The sequence below is a fragment of the Astatotilapia calliptera genome, chromosome 3, assembly GCF_964374335.1.
Source record: "Astatotilapia calliptera chromosome 3, fAstCal68.1, whole genome shotgun sequence".
In the NCBI taxonomy this organism is placed as follows: Eukaryota; Metazoa; Chordata; class Actinopteri; order Cichliformes; family Cichlidae; genus Astatotilapia; species Astatotilapia calliptera.
In genome coordinates this window covers 23,056,336-23,077,187 of record NC_137424.1, presented here as the reverse complement: position 1 = coordinate 23,077,187, position 20,852 = coordinate 23,056,336, and the positions used below count along the sequence as shown (strand labels likewise).

Below are 20,852 nucleotides of genomic sequence, written 5' to 3'. Positions count from 1 at the left end.
TATGCAAACATGCAGGTATGGTTAAAGGATTGTCTTCGTAACTTCAGGTACTTGCCACCTAATCAGTTGAATCCATAAATTGAGACATTGTGCTGGGGCCAGCAGCTTACGGCCATACCACCCTGAGCACGCCCGACCTCGTCTGATCTCGGAAGCTAAGCAGTGCTGGGCTTGGTTAGTACTTGGATGGGAGACTGCCTGGGAATACCTGGTGCTGTAAGCCTTTCATTTTCATGTCATTGAACCGCTTTTGATCCAGAGAAGGGGTGTATTAAAAGACCAAAAGCAGCTGCCAATTAATGAGGGCACATTAACGACATTGCTTTTGGCTGTTTTCCAATGTCTTGTGCTGCTAGCTGATGCCACCTACACCACACCAGGGCCTGAGTGACCGGCTGGGGCCACTTACACCACATCAGGGCCTGTGGCTGCTGGCTGAGGCCACTTACACCACACCAGGGCCTGTGGCTGCTGGCTGAGGCCACTTACACCACACCAGGGCCTGTGGCTGCTGGCTGAGGCCACCTACACCACACCAGGGCCTTAGTTGCTATTGAGGCCAATTACACCACACCAGGGTCTGTGGCTCTTGCTCAGGCCACGTACACCACACCAGGGCCTGTGGCTGCTGGCAGAGGCCACTTACACCACACCAGGGCATTATTTGCTATTGAGGCCACTTACACCACACCAGGGCCTGTGGCTGCTGGCTGAGGCCACCTACACCACACCAGGGCATTAGTTGCTATTGAGGCCAATTACACCACACCAGGGTCTGTGGCTCTTGCTCAGGCCACTTACACCACACCAGGGCCTGTGGCACTGGCTGAGGCCACTTACACCACACCAGGGCCTGTGGCTCTGGCTGAGGCCACTTACACCACACCAGGGCCTGTGGCTGCTGGCTGAGGCCACTTACACCACACCAGGGCCTGTGGCTGCTGGCTGAGGCCACTTACACCACACCAGTACCTGTGGCTTCTGGCTGAGGCCACTTACACCACACCAGGGCCTGTGGCTCTTGCTCAGGCCACTCACATCACACCAGACCCTGCGCTTCTGGCCGAGGCCATCTTCACCAAACCAGGCCCTGTGCTGCTAGCTGTGGCCATGTACAACACACCAGGCCCTGTGCTGGTTCCTGAGGCCATCTTCAACAATCCAGGGCCTGTGCTGTTAGATAAATGCTAAACTGAGCCTTTGGGTTAGGGTATTATGCAAACATGCAGGTATGGTTAAAGGATTGTCTTCGTAACTTCAGGTACTTGCCACCTAATCAGTTGAATCCATAAATTGAGACATTGTGCTGGGGCCAGCAGCTTACGGCCATACCACCCTGAGCACGCCCGACCTCGTCTGATCTCGGAAGCTAAGAAGGGCTGGGCTTCGTTAGTACTTGGATGGGAGACTACCTGGGAATACCTGGTGCTGTAAGCCTTTCATTTTCATGTCATTGAACCGCTTTTGATCCAGAGAAGGGGTGTATTAAAAGACCAAAAGCAGCTGCCCATTAATGAGGGCACATTAACGACATTGCTTTTGGCTGTTTTCCAATGTCTTGTGCTGCTAGCTGATGCCACCTACACCACACCAGGGCCTGAGTGACCGGCTGGGGCCACTTACACCACATCAGGGCCTGTGGCTGCTGGCTGAGGCCACTTACACCACACCAGGGCCTGTGGCTGCTGGCTGAGGCCACTTACACCACACCAGAGCATTAGTTGCTATTGAGGCCAATTACACCACACCAGGGTCTGTGGCTCTTGCTCAGGCCACTTACACCACACCAGGGCCTGTGGCACTGGCTGAGGCCACTTACACCACACCAGGGCCTGTGGCTGCTGGCTGAGGCCACCTACACCACACCAGGGCCTTAGTTGCTATTGAGGCCACTTACACCACACCAGGGCCTGTGGCAGTGGCTGAGGCCACTTACACCACACCAGGGCCTGTGGCTGCTGGCTGAGGCCACTTACACCACACCAGGGCATTAGTTGCTATTGAGGCCACTTACACCACACCAGGGCCTGTGGCTGCTGGCTGAGGCCACCTACACCACACCAGGGCATTAGTTGCTATTGAGGCCAATTACACCACACCAGGGTCTGTGGCTCTTGCTCAGGCCACTTACACCACACCAGGGCCTGTGGCACTGGCTGAGGCCACTTACACCACACCAGGGCCTGTGGCACTGGCTGAGGCCACTTACACCACACCAGGGCCTGTGGCTGCTGGCTGAGGCCACTTACACCACACCAGGGCCTGTGGCTGCTGGCTGAGGCCACTTACACCACACCAGGGCCTGTGGCTGCTGGCTGAGGCCACTTACACCACACCAGTGCCTGTGGCTTCTGGCTGAGGCCACTTACACCACACCAGGGCCTTAGTTGCTATTGAGGCCAATTACACCACACCAGGGTCTGTGACTCTTGCTCAGGCCACTTACACCACACCAGGGCCTGTGGCACTGGCTGAGGCCACTTACACCACACCAGGGCCTGTGGCTGCTGGCTGAGGCCACTTACACCACACCAGGGCCTGTGGCTGCTGGCTGAGGCCAATTACACCACACCAGGGCCTGTGGCTCTTGCTCAGGCCACTCACATCACACCAGGCCCTGCGCTTCTGGCCGAGGCCATCTTCACCAAACCAGGCCCTGTGCTGCTAGCTGTGGCCATGTACAACACACCAGGCCCTGTGCTGGTTCCTGAGGCCATCTTCAACAATCCAGGGCCTGTGCTGTTAGATAAATGCTAAACTGAGCCTTTGGGTTAGGGTATTATGCAAACATGCAGGTATGGTTAAAGGATTGTCTTCGTAACTTCAGGTACTTGCCACCTAATCAGTTGAATCCATAAATTGAGACATTGTGCTGGGGCCAGCAGCTTACGGCCATACCACCCTGAGCACACCCAACCTCGTCTGATCTCGGAAGCTAAGCAGGGCTGGGCTTGGTTAGTACTTGAATGGGAGACTGCCTGGGAATACCTGGTGCTGTAAGCCTTTCATTTTCATGTCATTGAACCGCTTTTGATCCAGAGAAGGGGTGTATTAAAAGACCAAAAGCAGCTGCCCATTAATGAGGGCACATTAACGACATTGCTTTTGGCTGTTTTCCAATGTCTTGTGCTGCTAGCTGATGCCACCTACACCACACCAGGGCCTGAGTGACCGGCTGGGGCCACTTACACCACATCAGGGCCTGTGGCTGCTGGCTGAGGCCACTTACACCACACCAGGGCCTGTGGCTGCTGGCTGAGGCCACTTACACCACACCAGGGCATTAGTTGCTATTGAGGCCAATTACACCACACCAGGGTCTGTGGCTCTTGCTCAGGCCACTTACACCACACCAGGGCCTCTGGCACTGGCTGAGGCCACTTTCACCACACCAGGGCCTGTGGCTGCTGGCTGAGGCCACCTACACCACACCAGGGCATTAGTTGCTATTGAGGCCAATTACACCACACCAGGGTCTGTGACTCTTGCTCAGGCCACTTACACCACACCAGTGCCTGTGGCACTGGCTGAGGCCACTTACACCACACCAGGGCCTTGTGCTGCTGGCTGAGGCCACTTACACCACACCAGTGCCTGTGGCTGCTGGCTGAGGCCACTTACACCACACCAGGGCATTAGTTGCTATTGAGGCCCCTTACACCACACCAGGGCCTGTGGCACTGGCTGAGGCCACTTACACCACACCAGGGCCTGTGGCTGCTGGCTGAGGCCACCTACACCACACCAGGGCATTAGTTGCTATTGAGGCCAATTACACCACACCAGGGTCTGTGGCTCTTGCTCAGGCCACTTACACCACACCAGGGCCTGTGGCACTGGCTGAGGCCACTTACACTACACCAGGGCCTGTGGCTCTGGCTGAGGCCACTTACACCACACCAGGGCCTGTGGCTGCTGGCTGAGGCCACTTACACCACACCAGGGCCTGTGGCTGCTGGCTGAGGCCACCCACACCACACCAGGGCCTGTGGCTGCTGGCTGAGGCCACTTACACCACACCAGGGCCTGTGGCTGCTGGCTGAGGCCACTTACACCACACCAGGGCCTGTGGCTGCTGGCTGAGGCCACTTACACCACACCAGTGCCTGTGGCTTCTGGCTGAGGCCACTTACACCACACCAGGGCCTGTGGCTCTTGCTCAGGCCACTCACATCACACCAGGCCCTGCGCTTCTGGCCGAGGCCATCTTCACCCAACCAGGCCCTGTGCTGGTTCCTGAGGCCATCTTCAACAATCCAGGGCCTGTGCTGTTGGATAAATGCTAAACTGAGCCTTTGGGTTAGGGTATTATGCAAACATGCAGGTATGGTTATAGGATTGTCTTCGTAACTTGTGCTGTAAGCCTTTCATTTTCATGTCATTGAACCGCTTTTGATCCAGAGAAGGGGTGTATTAAAAGACCTCAAGCAGCTGCCCATTAATGAGGGCACATTAACGACATTGCTTTTGGCTGTTTTCCAATGTCTTGTGCTGCTAGCTGATGCCACCTACACCACACCAGGGCCTGAGTGACCGGCTGGGGCCACTTACACCACATCAGGGCCTGTGGCTGCTGGCTGAGGCCACTTACACCACACCAGGGCCTGTGGCTGCTGGCTGAGGCCACTTACACCACACCAGAGCCTTAGTTGCTATTGAGGCCAATTACACCACACCAGGGTCTGTGGCTCTTGCTCAGGCCACTTACACCACACCAGGGCCTTAGTTGCTATTGAGGCCAATTACACCACACCAGGGCCTGTGGCTGCTGGCTGAGGCCACTTACACCACACCAGGGCCTGTGGCTGCTGGCTGAGGCCACTTACACCACACAAGGGCCTGTGGCTGCTGGCTGAGGCCACCTACACCACACCAGGGCCTTAGTTGCTATTGAGGCCAATTACACCACACCAGGGTCTGTGACTCTTGCTCAGGCCACTTACACCACACCAGGGCCTGTTGCACTGGCTGAGGCCACTTACACCACACCAGGGCCTGTGGCTGCTGGCTGAGGCCACTTACACCACACCAGGGCCTGTGGCTGCTGGCTGAGGACACTTACACCACACCAGGGCCTGTGGCTGCTGGCTGAGGGCACTTACACCACACCAGTGCCTGTGGCTTCTGGCTGAGGCCACTTACACCACACCAGGGCCTGTGGCTCTTGCTCAGGCCACTCACATCACATCAGGCCCTGCGCTTCTGGCCGAGGTCATCTTCACCAAACCAGGCCCTGTGCTGCTAGCTGTGGCCATGTACAACACACCAGGCCCTGTGCTGGTTCCTGAGGCCTTCTTCAACAATCCAGGGCCTGTGCTGTTAGATAAATGCTAAACTGAGCCTTTGGGTTAGGGTATTATGCAAACATGCAGGTATGGTTAAAGGATTGTCTTCGTAACTTCAGGTACTTGCCACCTAATCAGTTGAATCCATAAATTGAGACATTGTGCTGGGGCCAGCAGCTTACGGCCATACCACCCTGAGCACACCCGACCTTGTCTGATCTCGGAAGCTAAGCAGCGCTGGGCTTGGTTAGTACTTGGATGGGAGACTGCCTGGGAATACCTGGTGCTGTAAGCCTTTCATTTTCATGTCATTGAACCGCTTTTGATCCAGAGAAGGGGTGTATTAAAAGACCAAAAGCAGCTGCCCATTAATGAGGGCACATTAACGACATTGCTTTTGGCTGTTTTCCAATGTCTTGTGCTGCTAGCTGATGCCACCTACACCACACCAGGGCCTGAGTGACCGGCTGGGGCCACTTACACCACATCAGGGCCTGTGGCTGCTGGCTGAGGCCACTTACACCACACCAGGGCCTGTGGCTGCTGGCTGAGGCCACCTACACCACACCAGGGCCTTAGTTGCTATTGAGGCCACTTACACCACACCAGGGCCTGTGGCACTGGCTGAGGCCACTTACACCACACCAGGGCCTGTGGCTGCTGGCTGAGGCCACTTACACCACACCAGGGCATTAGTTGCTATTGAGGCCACTTACACCACACCAGGGCCTGTGGCTGCTGGCTGAGGCCACCTACACCACACCAGGGCATTAGTTGCTATTGAGGCCAATTACACCACACCAGGGTCTGTGGCTCTTGCTCAGGCCACTTACACCACACCAGGGCCTGTGGCACTGGCTGAGGCCACTTACACCACACCAGGGCCTGTGGCTCTGGCTGAGGCCACTTACACCACACCAGGGCCTGTGGCTGCTGGCTGAGGCCACTTACACCACACCAGGGCCTGTGGCTGCTGGCTGAGGCCACTTACACCACACCAGTGCCTGTGGCTTCTGGCTGAGGCCACTTACACCACACCAGGGCCTTAGTTGCTATTGAGGCCAATTACACCACACCAGGGTCTGTGACTCTTGCTCAGGCCACTTACACCACACCAGGGCCTGTGGCACTGGCTGAGGCCACTTACACCACACCAGGGCCTGTGGCTGCTGGCTGTGGCCACTTACACCACACCAGGGCATGTGGCTGCTGGCTGAGGCCAATTACACCACACCAGGGCCTGTGGCTCTTGCTCAGGCCACTCACATCACACCAGGCCCTGCGCTTCTGGCCGAGGCCATCTTCACCAAACCAGGCCCTGTGCTGCTAGCTGTGGCCATGTACAACACACCAGGCCCTGTGCTGGTTCCTGAGGCCATCTTCAACAATCCAGGGCCTGTGCTGTTAGATAAATGCTAAACTGAGCCTTTGGGTTAGGGTATTATGCAAACATGCAGGTATGGTTAAAGGATTGTCTTCGTAACTTCAGGTACTTGCCACCTAATCAGTTGAATCCATAAATTGAGACATTGTGCTGGGGCCAGCAGCTTACGGCCATACCACCCTGAGCACGCCTGACCTCGTCTGATCTCGGAAGCTAAGCAGGGCTGGGCTTGGTTAGTACTTGGATGGGAGACTGCCTGGGAATACCTGGTGCTGTAAGCCTTTCATTTTCATGTCATTGAACCGCTTTTGATCCAGAGAAGGGGTGTATTAAAAGACCAAAAGCAGCTGCCCATTAATGAGGGCACATTAACGACATTGCTTTTGGCTGTTTTCCAATGTCTTGTGCTGCTAGCTGATGCCACCTACACCACACCAGGGCCTGAGTGACCGGCTGGGGCCACTTACACCACATCAGGGCCTGTGGCTGCTGGCTGAGGCCACTTACACCACACCAGGGCCTGTGGCTGCTGGCTGAGGCCACTTACACCACACCAGGGCCTGTGGCTGCTGGCTGAGGCCACCTACACCACACCAGGGCATTAGTTGCTATTGAGGCCAATTACACCACACCAGGGCCTGTGGCTGCTGGCTGAGGCCACTTACACCACACCAGGGCATTAGTTGCTATTGAGGCCACTTACACCACACCAGGGCCTGTGGCTGCTGGCTGAGGCCACCTACACCACACCAGGGCCTGTGGCTGCTGGCTGAGGCCACTTACACCACACCAGTGCCTGTGGCTTCTGGCTGAGGCCACTTACACCACACCAGGGCCTGTGGCTCTTGCTCAGGCCACTCACATCACACCAGGCCCTGCGCTTCTGGCCGAGGCCATCTTCACCAAACCAGGCCCTGTGCTGCTAGCTGTGGCCATGTACAACACACCAGGCCCTGTGCTGGTTCCTGAGGCCATCTTCAACAATCCAGGGCCTGTGCTGTTAGATAAATGCTAAACTGAGCCTTTGGGTTAGGGTATTATGCAAACATGCAGGTATGGTTAAAGGATTGTCTTCGTAACTTCAGGTACTTGCCACCTAATCAGTTGAATCCATAAATTGAGACATTGTGCTGGGGCCAGCAGCTTACGGCCATACCACCCTGAGCACGCCCGACCTCGTCTGATCTCGGAAGCTAAGCAGGGCTGGGCTTGGTTAGTACTTGGATGGGAGACTACCTGGGAATACCTGGTGCTGTAAGCCTTTCCTTTTCATGTCATTGAACCGCTTTTGATCCAGAGAAGGGGTGTATTAAAAGACCAAAAGCAGCTGCCCATTAATGAGGGCACATTAACGACATTGCTTTTGGCTGTTTTCCAATGTCTTGTGCTGCTAGCTGATGCCACCTACACCACACCAGGGCCTGAGTGACCGGCTGGGGCCACTTACACCACATCAGGGCCTGTGGCTGCTGGCTGAGGCCACTTACACCACACCAGGGCCTGTGGCTGCTGGCTCAGGCCACTTACACCACACCAGGGCCTGTGGCTGCTGGCTGAGGTCACTTACACCACACCAGTGCCTGTGGCTGCTGGCTGAGGGCACTTACACCACACCAGTGCCTGTGGCTTCTGGCTGAGGCCACTTACACCACACCAGGGCCTGTGGCTGCTGGCTGAGGCCACTTACACCACACCAGGGCCTGTGGCTGCTGGCTGAGGTCACTTACACCACACCAGTGCCTGTGGCTGCTGGCTGAGGGCACTTACACCACACCAGGGCCTGTGGCTGCTGGCTGAGGCCACTTACACCACACCAGGGCATTAGTTGCTATTGAGGCCCCTTACACCACACCAGGGCCTGTGGCACTGGCTGAGGCCACTTACACCACACCAGGGCCTGTGGCTCTGGCTGAGGCCACTTACACCACACCAGGGCCTGTGGCTGCTGGCTGAGGCCACCTACACCACACCAGTGCCTGTGGCTTCTGGCTGAGGCCACTTACACCACACCAGGGCCTGTGGCTGCTGGCTGAGGCCACCTACACCACACCAGGGCATTAGTTGCTATTGAGGCCAATTACACCACACCAGGGTCTGTGGCTCTTGCTCAGGCCACTTACACCACACCAGGGCCTGTGGCACTGGCTGAGGCCACTTACACCACACCAGGGCCTGTGGCTCTGGCTGAGGCCACTTACACCACACCAGGGCCTGTGGCTGCTGGCTGAGGCCACTTACACCACACCAGGGCCTGTGGCTGCTGGCTGAGGCCACTTACACCACACCAGTGCCTGTGGCTTCTGGCTGAGGCCACTTACACCACACCAGGGCCTTAGTTGCTATTGAGGCCAATTACACCACACCAGGGTCTGTGACTCTTGCTCAGGCCACTTACACCACACCAGGGCCTGTGGCACTGGCTGAGGCCACTTACACCACACCAGGGCCTGTGGCTGCTGGCTGTGGCCACTTACACCACACCAGGGCATGTGGCTGCTGGCTGAGGCCAATTACACCACACCAGGGCCTGTGGCTCTTGCTCAGGCCACTCACATCACACCAGGCCCTGCGCTTCTGGCCGAGGCCATCTTCACCAAACCAGGCCCTGTGCTGCTAGCTGTGGCCATGTACAACACACCAGGCCCTGTGCTGGTTCCTGAGGCCATCTTCAACAATCCAGGGCCTGTGCTGTTAGATAAATGCTAAACTGAGCCTTTGGGTTAGGGTATTATGCAAACATGCAGGTATGGTTAAAGGATTGTCTTCGTAACTTCAGGTACTTGCCACCTAATCAGTTGAATCCATAAATTGAGACATTGTGCTGGGGCCAGCAGCTTACGGCCATACCACCCTGAGCACGCCTGACCTCGTCTGATCTCGGAAGCTAAGCAGGGCTGGGCTTGGTTAGTACTTGGATGGGAGACTGCCTGGGAATACCTGGTGCTGTAAGCCTTTCATTTTCATGTCATTGAACCGCTTTTGATCCAGAGAAGGGGTGTATTAAAAGACCAAAAGCAGCTGCCCATTAATGAGGGCACATTAACGACATTGCTTTTGGCTGTTTTCCAATGTCTTGTGCTGCTAGCTGATGCCACCTACACCACACCAGGGCCTGAGTGACCGGCTGGGGCCACTTACACCACATCAGGGCCTGTGGCTGCTGGCTGAGGCCACTTACACCACACCAGGGCCTGTGGCTGCTGGCTGAGGCCACTTACACCACACCAGGGCCTGTGGCTGCTGGCTGAGGCCACCTACACCACACCAGGGCATTAGTTGCTATTGAGGCCAATTACACCACACCAGGGCCTGTGGCTGCTGGCTGAGGCCACTTACACCACACCAGGGCATTAGTTGCTATTGAGGCCACTTACACCACACCAGGGCCTGTGGCTGCTGGCTGAGGCCACCTACACCACACCAGGGCCTGTGGCTGCTGGCTGAGGCCACTTACACCACACCAGTGCCTGTGGCTTCTGGCTGAGGCCACTTACACCACACCAGGGCCTGTGGCTCTTGCTCAGGCCACTCACATCACACCAGGCCCTGCGCTTCTGGCCGAGGCCATCTTCACCAAACCAGGCCCTGTGCTGCTAGCTGTGGCCATGTACAACACACCAGGCCCTGTGCTGGTTCCTGAGGCCATCTTCAACAATCCAGGGCCTGTGCTGTTAGATAAATGCTAAACTGAGCCTTTGGGTTAGGGTATTATGCAAACATGCAGGTATGGTTAAAGGATTGTCTTCGTAACTTCAGGTACTTGCCACCTAATCAGTTGAATCCATAAATTGAGACATTGTGCTGGGGCCAGCAGCTTACGGCCATACCACCCTGAGCACGCCCGACCTCGTCTGATCTCGGAAGCTAAGCAGGGCTGGGCTTGGTTAGTACTTGGATGGGAGACTACCTGGGAATACCTGGTGCTGTAAGCCTTTCCTTTTCATGTCATTGAACCGCTTTTGATCCAGAGAAGGGGTGTATTAAAAGACCAAAAGCAGCTGCCCATTAATGAGGGCACATTAACGACATTGCTTTTGGCTGTTTTCCAATGTCTTGTGCTGCTAGCTGATGCCACCTACACCACACCAGGGCCTGAGTGACCGGCTGGGGCCACTTACACCACATCAGGGCCTGTGGCTGCTGGCTGAGGCCACTTACACCACACCAGGGCCTGTGGCTGCTGGCTGAGGCCACTTACACCACACCAGGGCCTGTGGCTGCTGGCTGAGGTCACTTACACCACACCAGTGCCTGTGGCTGCTGGCTGAGGGCACTTACACCACACCAGTGCCTGTGGCTTCTGGCTGAGGCCACTTACACCACACCAGGGCCTGTGGCTGCTGGCTGAGGCCACTTACACCACACCAGGGCCTGTGGCTGCTGGCTGAGGTCACTTACACCACACCAGTGCCTGTGGCTGCTGGCTGAGGGCACTTACACCACACCAGGGCCTGTGGCTGCTGGCTGAGGCCACTTACACCACACCAGGGCATTAGTTGCTATTGAGGCCCCTTACACCACACCAGGGCCTGTGGCTCTTGCTGAGGCCACTTACACCACACCAGGGCCTGTGGCTCTGGCTGAGGCCACTTACACCACACCAGGGCCTGTGGCTGCTGGCTGAGGCCACCTACACCACACCAGTGCCTGTGGCTTCTGGCTGAGGCCACTTACACCACACCAGGGCCTGTGGCTCTTGCTCAGGCCACTCACATCACACCAGGCCCTGCGCTTCTGGCCGAGGCCATCTTCACCAAACCAGGCCCTGTGCTGCTAGCTGTGGCCATGTACAACACACCAGGCCCTGTGCTGGTTCCTGAGGCCATCTTCAACAATCCAGGGCCTGTGCTGTTAGATAAATGCTAAACTGAGCCTTTGGGTTAGGGTATTATGCAAACATGCAGGTATGGTTAAAGGATTGTCTTCGTAACTTCAGGTACTTGCCACCTAATCAGTTGAATCCATAAATTGAGACATTGTGCTGGGGCCAGCAGCTTACGGCCATACCACCCTGAGCACGCCCGACCTCGTCTGATCTTGGAAGCTAAGCAGGGCTGGGCTTGGTTAGTACTTGGATGGGAGACTGCCTGGGAATACCTGGTGCTGTCAGCCTTTCATTTTCATGTCATTGAACCGCTTTTGATCCAGAGAAGGGGTGTATTAAAAGACCAAAAGCAGCTGCCCATTAATGAGGGCACATTAACGACATTGCTTTTGGCTGTTTTCCAATGTCTTGTGCTGCTAGCTGATGCCACCTACACCACACCAGGGCCTGAGTGACCGGCTGGGGCCACTTACACCACATCAGGGCCTGTGGCTGCTGGCTGAGGCCACTTACACCACACCAGGGCCTGTGGCTGCTGGCTGAGGCCACTTACACCACACCAGGGCCTGTGGCTGCTGGCTGAGGCCACCTACACCACACCAGGGCCTTAGTTGCTATTGAGGCCAATTACACCACACCAGGGTCTGTGGCTCTTGCTCAGGCCACTTACACCACACCAGGGCCTGTGGCTGCTGGCTGAGGCCACTTACACCACACCAGGGCATTAGTTGCTATTGAGGCCACTTACACCACACCAGGGCCTGTGGCTGCTGGCTGAGGCCACCTACACCACACCAGGGCATTAGTTGCTATTGAGGCCAATTACACCACACCAGGGCCTGTGGCACTGGCTGAGGCCACTTACACCACACCAGGGCCTGTGGCTCTGGCTGAGGCCACTTACACCACACCAGGGCCTGTGGCTGCTGGCTGAGGCCACTTACACCACACCAGGGCCTGTGGCTGCTGGCTGAGGCCACTTACACCACACCAGGGCCTGTGGCTGCTGGCTGAGGCCACTTACACCACACCAGTGCCTGTGGCTTCTGGCTGAGGCCACTTACACCACACCAGGGCCTGTGGCTCTTGCTCAGGCCACTCACATCACACCAGGCCCTGCGCTTCTGGCCGAGGCCATCTTCACCAAACCAGGCCCTGTGCTGCTAGCTGTGGCCATGTACAACACACCAGAACCTGTGCTGGTTCCTGAGGCCATCTTCAACAATCCAGGGCCTGTGCTGTTAGATAAATGCTAAACTGAGCCTTTGGGTTAGGGTATTATGCAAACATGCAGGTATGGTTAAAGGATTGTCTTCGTAACTTCAGGTACTTGTCACCTAATCAGTTGAATCCATAAATTGAGACATTGTGCTGGGGCCAGCAGCTTACGGCCATACCACCCTGAGCACGCCCGACCTCGTCTGATCTCGGAAGCTAAGCAGGGCTGGGCTTGGTTAGTACTTGGATGGGAGACTACCTGGGAATACCTGGTGCTGTAAGCCTTTCATTTTCATGTCATTGAACCGCTTTTGATCCAGAGAAGGGGTGTATTAAAAGACCAAAAGCAGCTGCCCATTAATGAGGGCACATTAACGACATTGCTTTTGGCTGTTTTCCAATGTCTTGTGCTGCTAGCTGATGCCACCTACACCACACCAGGGCCTGAGTGACCGGCTGGGGCCACTTACACCACATCAGGGCCTGTGGCTGCTGGCTGAGGCCACTTACACCACACCAGGGCCTGTGGCTGCTGGCTGAGGCCACTTACACCACACCAGGGCATTAGTTGCTATTGAGGCCAATTACACCACACCAGGGTCTGTGGCTCTTGCTCAGGCCACTTACACCACACCAGGGCCTGTGGCTGCTGGCTGAGGCCACCTACACCACACCAGGGCATTAGTTGCTATTGAGGCCAATTACACCACACCAGGGTCTGTGACTCTTGCTCAGGCCACTTACACCACACCAGGGCCTGTGGCACTGGCTGAGGCCACTTACACCACACCTGGGCCTGTGGCTGCTGGCTGAGGCCACTTACACCACACCAGGGCCTGTGGCTGCTGGCTGAGGTCACTTACACCACACCAGTGCCTGTGGCTGCTGGCTCAGGCCACTTACACCACACCAGGGCCTGTGGCTGCTGGCTGAGGTCACTTACACCACACCAGTGCCTGTGGCTGCTGGCTGAGGGCACTTACACCACACCAGTGAATGTGGCTTCTGGCTGAGGCCACTTACACCACACCAGGGCCTGTGGCTCTTGCTCAGGCCACTTACACCACACCAGGGCCTGTGGCTGCTGGCTGAGGCCACTTACACCACACCAGGGCCTGTGGCTGCTGGCTGAGGGCACTTACACCACACCAGTGCCTGTGGCTGCTGGCTGAGGCCACTTACACCACACCAGGGCCTGTGGCTGCTGGCTGAGGGCACTTACACCACACCAGTGCCTGTGGCTGCTGGCTGAGGCCACTTACACCACACCAGGGCATTAGTTGCTATTGAGGCCCCTTACACCACACCAGGGCCTGTGGCACTGGCTGAGGCCACTTACACCACACCAGGGCCTGTGGCTGCTGGCTGAGGCCACCTACACCACACCAGGGCATTAGTTGCTATTGAGGCCAATTACACCACACCAGGGTCTGTGACTCTTGCTCAGGCCACTTACACCACACCAGGGCCTGTGGCACTGGCTGAGGCCACTTACACCACACCAGGGCCTGTGGCTGCTGGCTGAGGCCACTTACACCACACCAGGGCCTGTGGCTGCTGGCTGAGGGCACTTACACCACACCAGTGCCTGTGGCTTCTGGCTGAGGCCACTTACACCACACCAGGGCCTGTGGCAGCTGGCTCAGGCCACTTACACCACACCAGGGCCTGTGGCTGCTGGCTGAGGCCACTTACACCACACCAGGGCCTGTGGCTGCTGGCTGAGGCCACTTACACCACACCAGTGCCTGTGGCTGCTGGCTGAGGCCACTTACACCACACCAGGGCATTAGTTGCTATTGAGGCCCCTTACACCACACCAGGGCCTGTGGCACTGGCTGAGGCCACTTACACCACACCAGGGCCTGTGGCTGCTGGCTGAGGCCACCTACACCTCACCAGGGCATTAGTTGCTATTGAGGCCAGTTACACCACACCAGGGTCTGTGGCTCTTGCTCAGGCCACTTACACCACACCAGGGCCTGTGGCACTGGCTGAGGCCACTTACACCACACCAGGGCCTGTGGCTGCTGGCTGAGGCCATTTACACCACACCAGGGCCTGTGCTGCTAGCTGTGGCCATGTACAACACACCAGGCCCTGTGCTGGTTCCTGAGGCCATCTTCAACAATCCAGGGCCTGTGCTGTTAGATAAATGCTAAACTGAGCCTTTGGGTTAGGGTATTATGCAACCATGCAGGTATGGTTAAAGGATTGTCTTCGTAACTTCAGGTACTTGCCACCTAATCAGTTGAATCCATAAATTGAGACATTGTGCTGGGGCCAGCAGCTTACGGCCATACCACCCTGAGCACGCCCGACCTCGTCTGATCTCGGAAGCTAAGCAGGGCTGGGCTTGGTTAGTACTTGGATGGGAGACTACCTGGGAATACCTGGTGCTGTAAGCCTTTCATTTTCATGTCATTGAACCGCTTTTGATCCAGAGAAGGGGTGTATTAAAAGACCAAAAGCAGCTGCCCATTAATGAGGGCACATTAACGACATTGCTTTTGGCTGTTTTCCAATGTCTTGTGCTGCTAGCTGATGCCACCTACACCACACCAGGGCCTGAGTGACCGGCTGGGGCCACTTACACCACATCAGGGCCTGTGGCTGCTGGCTGAGGCCACTTACACCACACCAGGGCCTGTGGCTGCTGGCTGAGGCCACTTACACCACACCAGGGCCTGTGGCTGCTGGCTGAGGCCACCTACACCACACCAGGGCCTTAGTTGCTATTGAGGCCAATTACACCACACCAGGGTCTGTGGCTCTTGCTCAGGCCACTTACACCACACCAGGGCCTGTGGCTGCTGGCTGAGGCCACTTACACCACACCAGGGCATTAGTTGCTATTGAGGCCACTTACACCACACCAGGGCCTGTGGCTGCTGGCTGAGGCCACCTACACCACACCAGGGCATTAGTTGCTATTGAGGCCAATTACACCACACCAGGGTCTGTGGCTCTTGCTCAGGCCACTTACACCACACCAGGGCCTGTGGCACTGGCTGAGGCCACTTACACCACACCAGGGCCTGTGGCTCTGGCTGAGGCCACTTACACCACACCAGGGCCTGTGGCTGCTGGCTGAGGCCACTTACACCACACCAGGGCCTGTGGCTGCTGGCTGAGGCCACTTACACCACACCAGGGCCTGTGGCTGCTGGCTGAGGCCACTTACACCACACCAGTGCCTGTGGCTTCTGGCTGAGGCCACTTACACCACACCAGGGCCTGTGGCTCTTGCTCAGGCCACTCACATCACACCAGGCCCTGCGCTTCTGGCCGAGGCCATCTTCACCAAACCAGGCCCTGTGCTGCTAGCTGTGGCCATGTACAACACACCAGAACCTGTGCTGGTTCCTGAGGCCATCTTCAACAATCCAGGGCCTGTGCTGTTAGATAAATGCTAAACTGAGCCTTTGGGTTAGGGTATTATGCAAACATGCAGGTATGGTTAAAGGATTGTCTTCGTAACTTCAGGTACTTGCCACCTAATCAGTTGAATCCATAAATTGAGACATTGTGCTGGGGCCAGCAGCTTACGGCCATACCACCCTGAGCACGCCCGACCTCGTCTGATCTCGGAAGCTAAGCAGGGCTGGGCTTGGTTAGTACTTGGATGGGAGACTACCTGGGAATACCTGGTGCTGTAAGCCTTTCATTTTCATGTCATTGAACCGCTTTTGATCCAGAGAAGGGGTGTATTAAAAGACCAAAAGCAGCTGCCCATTAATGAGGGCACATTAACGACATTGCTTTTGGCTGTTTTCCAATGTCTTGTGCTGCTAGCTGATGCCACCTACACCACACCAGGGCCTGAGTGACCGGCTGGGGCCACTTACACCACATCAGGGCCTGTGGCTGCTGGCTGAGGCCACTTACACCACACCAGGGCCTGTGGCTGCTGGCTGAGGCCACTTACACCACACCAGGGCCTGTGGCTGCTGGCTGAGGCCACCTACACCACACCAGGGCCTTAGTTGCTATTGAGGCCAATTACACCACACCAGGGTCTGTGGCTCTTGCTCAGGCCACTTACACCACACCAGGGCCTGTGGCTGCTGGCTGAGGCCACTTACACCACACCAGGGCATTAGTTGCTATTGAGGCCACTTACACCACACCAGGGCCTGTGGCTGCTGGCTGAGGCCACCTACACCACACCAGGGCATTAGTTGCTATTGAGGCCAATTACACCACACCAGGTCTTTGGCTCTTGCTCAGGCCACTTACACCACACCAGGGCCTGTGGCACTGGCTGAGGCCACTTACACCCCACCCGGGCCTGTGGCTCTGGCTGAGGCCACTTACACCACACCAGGGCCTGTGGCTGCTGGCTGAGGCCACCTACACCACACCAGGGCATTAGTTGCTATTGAGGCCAATTACACCACACCAGGGCCTGTGGCACTGGCTGAGGCCACTTACACCACACCAGGGCCTGTGGCTGCTGGCTGAGGCCACTTACACCACGCCAGGGCCTGTGGCTGCTGGCTGAGGTCACTTACACCACACCAGGGCCTGTGGCTGCTGGCTGAGGGCACTTACACCACACCAGTGCCTGTGGCTTCTGACTGAGGCCACTTACACCACACCAGGGCCTGTGGCTGCTGGCTCAGGCCACTTACACCACACCAGGGCCTGTGGCTGCTGGCTGAGGCCACTTACACCACACCAGGGCCTGTGGCTGCTGGCTGAGGCCACTTACACCACACCAGTGCCTGTGGCTGCTGGCTGAGGCCACTTACACCACACCAGGGCATTAGTTGCTATTGAGGCCCCTTACACCACACCAGGGCCTGTGGCACTGGCTGAGGCCACTTACACCACACCAGGGCCTGTGGCTGCTGGCTGAGTCCACCTACACCACACCAGGGCATTAGTTGCTATTGAGGCCAATTACACCACACCAGGGTCTGTGGCTCTTGCTCAGGCCACTTACACCACACCAGGGCCTGTGGCACTGGCTGAGGCCACTTACACCACACCAGGGCCTGTGGCTGCTGGCTGAGGCCACTTACACCACACCAGGGCATTAGTTGCTATTGAGGCCACTTACACCACACCAGGGCCTGTGGCTGCTGGCTGAGGCCACTTACACCACACCAGGGCATTAGTTGCTATTGAGGCCAATTGCACCACACCAGGGTCTGTGGCTCTTGCTCAGGCCACTTACACCACACCAGGGCCTGTGGCACTGGCTGAGGCCACTTACACCACACCAGGGCCTGTGGCTCTGGCTGAGGCCACTTACACCACACCAGGGCCTGTGGCTGCTGGCTGAGGCCACTTACACCACACCAGGGCCTGTGGCTGCTGGCTGAGGCCACTTACACCACACCAGGGCCTGTGGCTGCTGGCTGAGGCCACTTACACCACACCAGTGCCTGTGGCTTCTGGCTGAGGCCACTTACACCACACCAGGGCCTTAGTTGCTATTGAGGCCACTTACACCACACCAGGGCCTGTGGCTGCTGGCTGAGGCCACTTACACCACACCAGGGCCTGTGGCTCTTGCTCAGGCCACTTACACCACACCAGGGCCTGTGGCTCTTGCTCAGGCCACTCACATCACACCAGGCCCTGCGCTTCTGGCCGAGGCCATCTTCACCAAACCAGGCCCTGTGCTGCTAGCTGTGGCCATGTACAACACACCAGGCCCTGTGCTGGTTCCTGAGGCCATCTTCAACAATCCAGGGCCTGTGCTGTTAGATAAATGCTAAACTGAGCCTTTGGGTTAGGGTATTATGCAAACATGCAGGTATGGTTAAAGGATTGTCTTCGTAACTTCAGGTACTTGCCACCTAATCAGTTGAATCCATAAATTGAGACATTGTGCTGGGGCCAGCAGCTTACGGCCATACCACCCTGAGCACGCCCGACCTCGTCTGATCTCGGAAGCTAAGCAGGGCTGGGCTTGGTTAGTACTTGGATGGGAGACTGCCTGGGAATACCTGGTGCTGTAAGCCTTTCATTTTCATGTTATTGAACCGCTTTTGATCCAGAGAAGGGGTGTATTAAAAGACCAAAAGCAGCTGCCCATTAATGAGGGCACATTAACGACATTGCTTTTGGCTGTTTTCCAATGTCTTGTGCTGCTAGCTGATGCCACCTACACCACACCAGGGCCTGAGTGACCGGCTGGGGCCACTTACACCACATCAGGGCCTGTGGCTGCTGGCTGAGGCCACTTACACCACACCAGGGCCTGTGGCTGCTGGCTGAGGCCACTTACACCACACCAGGGCATTAGTTGCTATTGAGGCCAATTACACCACACCAGGGTCTGTGGCTCTTGCTCAGGCCACTTACACCACACCAGGGCCTGTGGCTGCTGGCTGAGGCCACTTACACCACACCAGGGCATTAGTTGCTATTGAGGCCACTTACACCACACCAGGGCCTGTGGCTGCTGGCTGAGGCCACCTACACCACACCAGGGCATTAGTTGCTATTGAGGCCAATTACACCACACCAGGGTCTGTGGCTCTTGCTCAGGCCACTTACACCACACCAGGGCCTGTGGCACTGGCTGAGGCCACTTACACCACACCAGGGCCTGTGGCTCTGGCTGAGGCCACTTACACCACACCAGGGCCTGTGGCTGCTGGCTGAGGCCACTTACACCACACCAGGGCCTGTGGCTGCTGGCTGAGGGCACTTACACCACACCAGGGCCTGTGGCTGCTGGCTGAGGCCACTTACACCACACCAGGGCCTGTGGCTCTTGCTCAGGCCACTTACACCACACCAGGTCCTGTGGCTGCTGGCTGAGGGCACTTACACCACACCAGTGCCTGTGGCTGCTGGCTGAGGGCACTTACACCACACCAGTGCCTGTGGCTGCTGGCTGAGGCCACTTACACCACACCAGGGCATTAGTTGCTATTGAGGCCACTTACACCACACCAGGGCCTGTGGCTGCTGGCTGAGGCCACATACACAACACCAGGGCCTTAGTTGCTATTGAGGCCAATTACACCACACCAGGGCCTGTGGCACTGGCTGAGGCCACTTACACCACACCAGGGCCTGTGGCTGCTGGCTGAGGCCACTTACACCACACAAGGGCCTGTGGCTGCTGGATGAGGCCACCCACACCACACCAGGGCCTGTGGCTGCTGGCTGAGGCCACTTACACCACACCAGGGCCTGTGGCTCTTGCTCAGGCCACTCATATCACACCAGACCCTGTGCTTCTGGCCGAGGCCATCTTCACCAAACCTGGCCCTGTGCTGCTTGCTGTGGCCATGTACAACACACCAGGCCCTGTGCTGGTTCCTGAGGCCATCTTCAACAATCCAGGGCCTGTGCTGTTAGATAAATGCCAAACTGAGCCTTTGGGTTAGGGTATTATGCAAACATGCAGGTATGGTTATAGGATTGTCTTCGTAACTTCAGGTACTTGCCACCTAATCAGTTGAATCCATAAATTGAGACATTGTGCTGGGGCCAGCAGCTTACGGCCATACCACCCTGAGCACGCCCGACCTCGTCTGATCTCGGAAGCTAAGAAGGGCTGGGCTTGGTTAGTACTTGGATGGGAGACTGCCTGGGAATACCTGGTGCTGTAAGCCTTTGATTTTCATGTCATTGAACCGCTTTTGATCCAGAGAAGGGGTGTATTAAAAGACCAAAAGCAGCTGCCCATTAATGAGGGCACATTAACGACACTGCTTTTGGCTGTTTTCCAATGTCTTGTGCTGCTAGCTGATGCCACCTACACCACACCAGGGCCTGAGTGACCGGCTGGGGCCACTTACACCACATCAGGGCCTGTGGCTCTGGCTGAGGCCACTTACACCACACCAGGGCCTGTGGCTGCTGGCTGAGGCCACTTACACCACACCAGGGCCTGTGGCTGCTGGCTGAGGCCACTTACACCACACCAGTGCCTGTGGCTGCTGGCTGAGGCCACTTACACCACACCAGGGCATTAGTTGCTATTGAGGCCCCTTACACCACACCAGGGCCTGTGGCACTGGCTGAGGCCACTTACACCACACCAGGGCCTGTGGCTGCTGGCTGAGTCCACCTACACCACACCAGGGCATTAGTTGCTATTGAGGCCAATTACACCACACCAGGGTCTGTGGCTCTTGCTCAGGCCACTTACACCACACCAGGGCCTGTG

The 20,852-nt window shown here is 57.0% G+C and overlaps 13 non-coding genes and 1 pseudogene across 13 annotated transcripts; all 14 read left to right on the top strand.

The window, feature by feature from the left end:
* The first annotated feature begins 104 nt into the window (after positions 1-104).
* On the top strand, positions 105-223 carry LOC145427010 (5S ribosomal RNA). The gene has a single exon (XR_013907734.1). It is a non-coding gene; the product is annotated as a 5S ribosomal RNA (ribosomal RNA).
* A 1,095-nt stretch (positions 224-1,318) lies between these two features.
* LOC145427358 (5S ribosomal RNA) lies at positions 1,319-1,437 on the top strand (annotated as a pseudogene).
* A 1,447-nt stretch (positions 1,438-2,884) lies between these two features.
* Positions 2,885-3,003, top strand: LOC145427140 (5S ribosomal RNA). Its single transcript, XR_013907864.1, has one exon. It is a non-coding gene; the product is annotated as a 5S ribosomal RNA (ribosomal RNA).
* Positions 3,004-5,461: 2,458 nt separating this feature from the next.
* On the top strand, positions 5,462-5,580 carry LOC145427210 (5S ribosomal RNA). The gene has a single exon (XR_013907942.1). It is a non-coding gene; the product is annotated as a 5S ribosomal RNA (ribosomal RNA).
* Positions 5,581-6,831: 1,251 nt separating this feature from the next.
* LOC145426828 (5S ribosomal RNA) lies at positions 6,832-6,950 on the top strand. Its single transcript, XR_013907547.1, has one exon. It is a non-coding gene; the product is annotated as a 5S ribosomal RNA (ribosomal RNA).
* Positions 6,951-7,811: 861 nt separating this feature from the next.
* On the top strand, positions 7,812-7,930 carry LOC145427605 (5S ribosomal RNA). The gene has a single exon (XR_013908147.1). It is a non-coding gene; the product is annotated as a 5S ribosomal RNA (ribosomal RNA).
* Positions 7,931-9,502: 1,572 nt separating this feature from the next.
* LOC145426827 (5S ribosomal RNA) lies at positions 9,503-9,621 on the top strand. The gene has a single exon (XR_013907546.1). It is a non-coding gene; the product is annotated as a 5S ribosomal RNA (ribosomal RNA).
* An 861-nt stretch (positions 9,622-10,482) lies between these two features.
* LOC145427604 (5S ribosomal RNA) lies at positions 10,483-10,601 on the top strand. The gene has a single exon (XR_013908146.1). It is a non-coding gene; the product is annotated as a 5S ribosomal RNA (ribosomal RNA).
* A 1,061-nt stretch (positions 10,602-11,662) lies between these two features.
* LOC145427203 (5S ribosomal RNA) lies at positions 11,663-11,781 on the top strand. The gene has a single exon (XR_013907934.1). It is a non-coding gene; the product is annotated as a 5S ribosomal RNA (ribosomal RNA).
* A 1,096-nt stretch (positions 11,782-12,877) lies between these two features.
* Positions 12,878-12,996, top strand: LOC145427603 (5S ribosomal RNA). The gene has a single exon (XR_013908145.1). It is a non-coding gene; the product is annotated as a 5S ribosomal RNA (ribosomal RNA).
* A 2,005-nt stretch (positions 12,997-15,001) lies between these two features.
* Positions 15,002-15,120, top strand: LOC145427602 (5S ribosomal RNA). The gene has a single exon (XR_013908144.1). It is a non-coding gene; the product is annotated as a 5S ribosomal RNA (ribosomal RNA).
* A 1,135-nt stretch (positions 15,121-16,255) lies between these two features.
* LOC145427601 (5S ribosomal RNA) lies at positions 16,256-16,374 on the top strand. Its single transcript, XR_013908143.1, has one exon. It is a non-coding gene; the product is annotated as a 5S ribosomal RNA (ribosomal RNA).
* A 2,194-nt stretch (positions 16,375-18,568) lies between these two features.
* LOC145426390 (5S ribosomal RNA) lies at positions 18,569-18,687 on the top strand. Its single transcript, XR_013907100.1, has one exon. It is a non-coding gene; the product is annotated as a 5S ribosomal RNA (ribosomal RNA).
* Positions 18,688-20,176: 1,489 nt separating this feature from the next.
* On the top strand, positions 20,177-20,295 carry LOC145427033 (5S ribosomal RNA). Its single transcript, XR_013907757.1, has one exon. It is a non-coding gene; the product is annotated as a 5S ribosomal RNA (ribosomal RNA).
* The last annotated feature ends 557 nt before the right edge of the window (positions 20,296-20,852 follow it).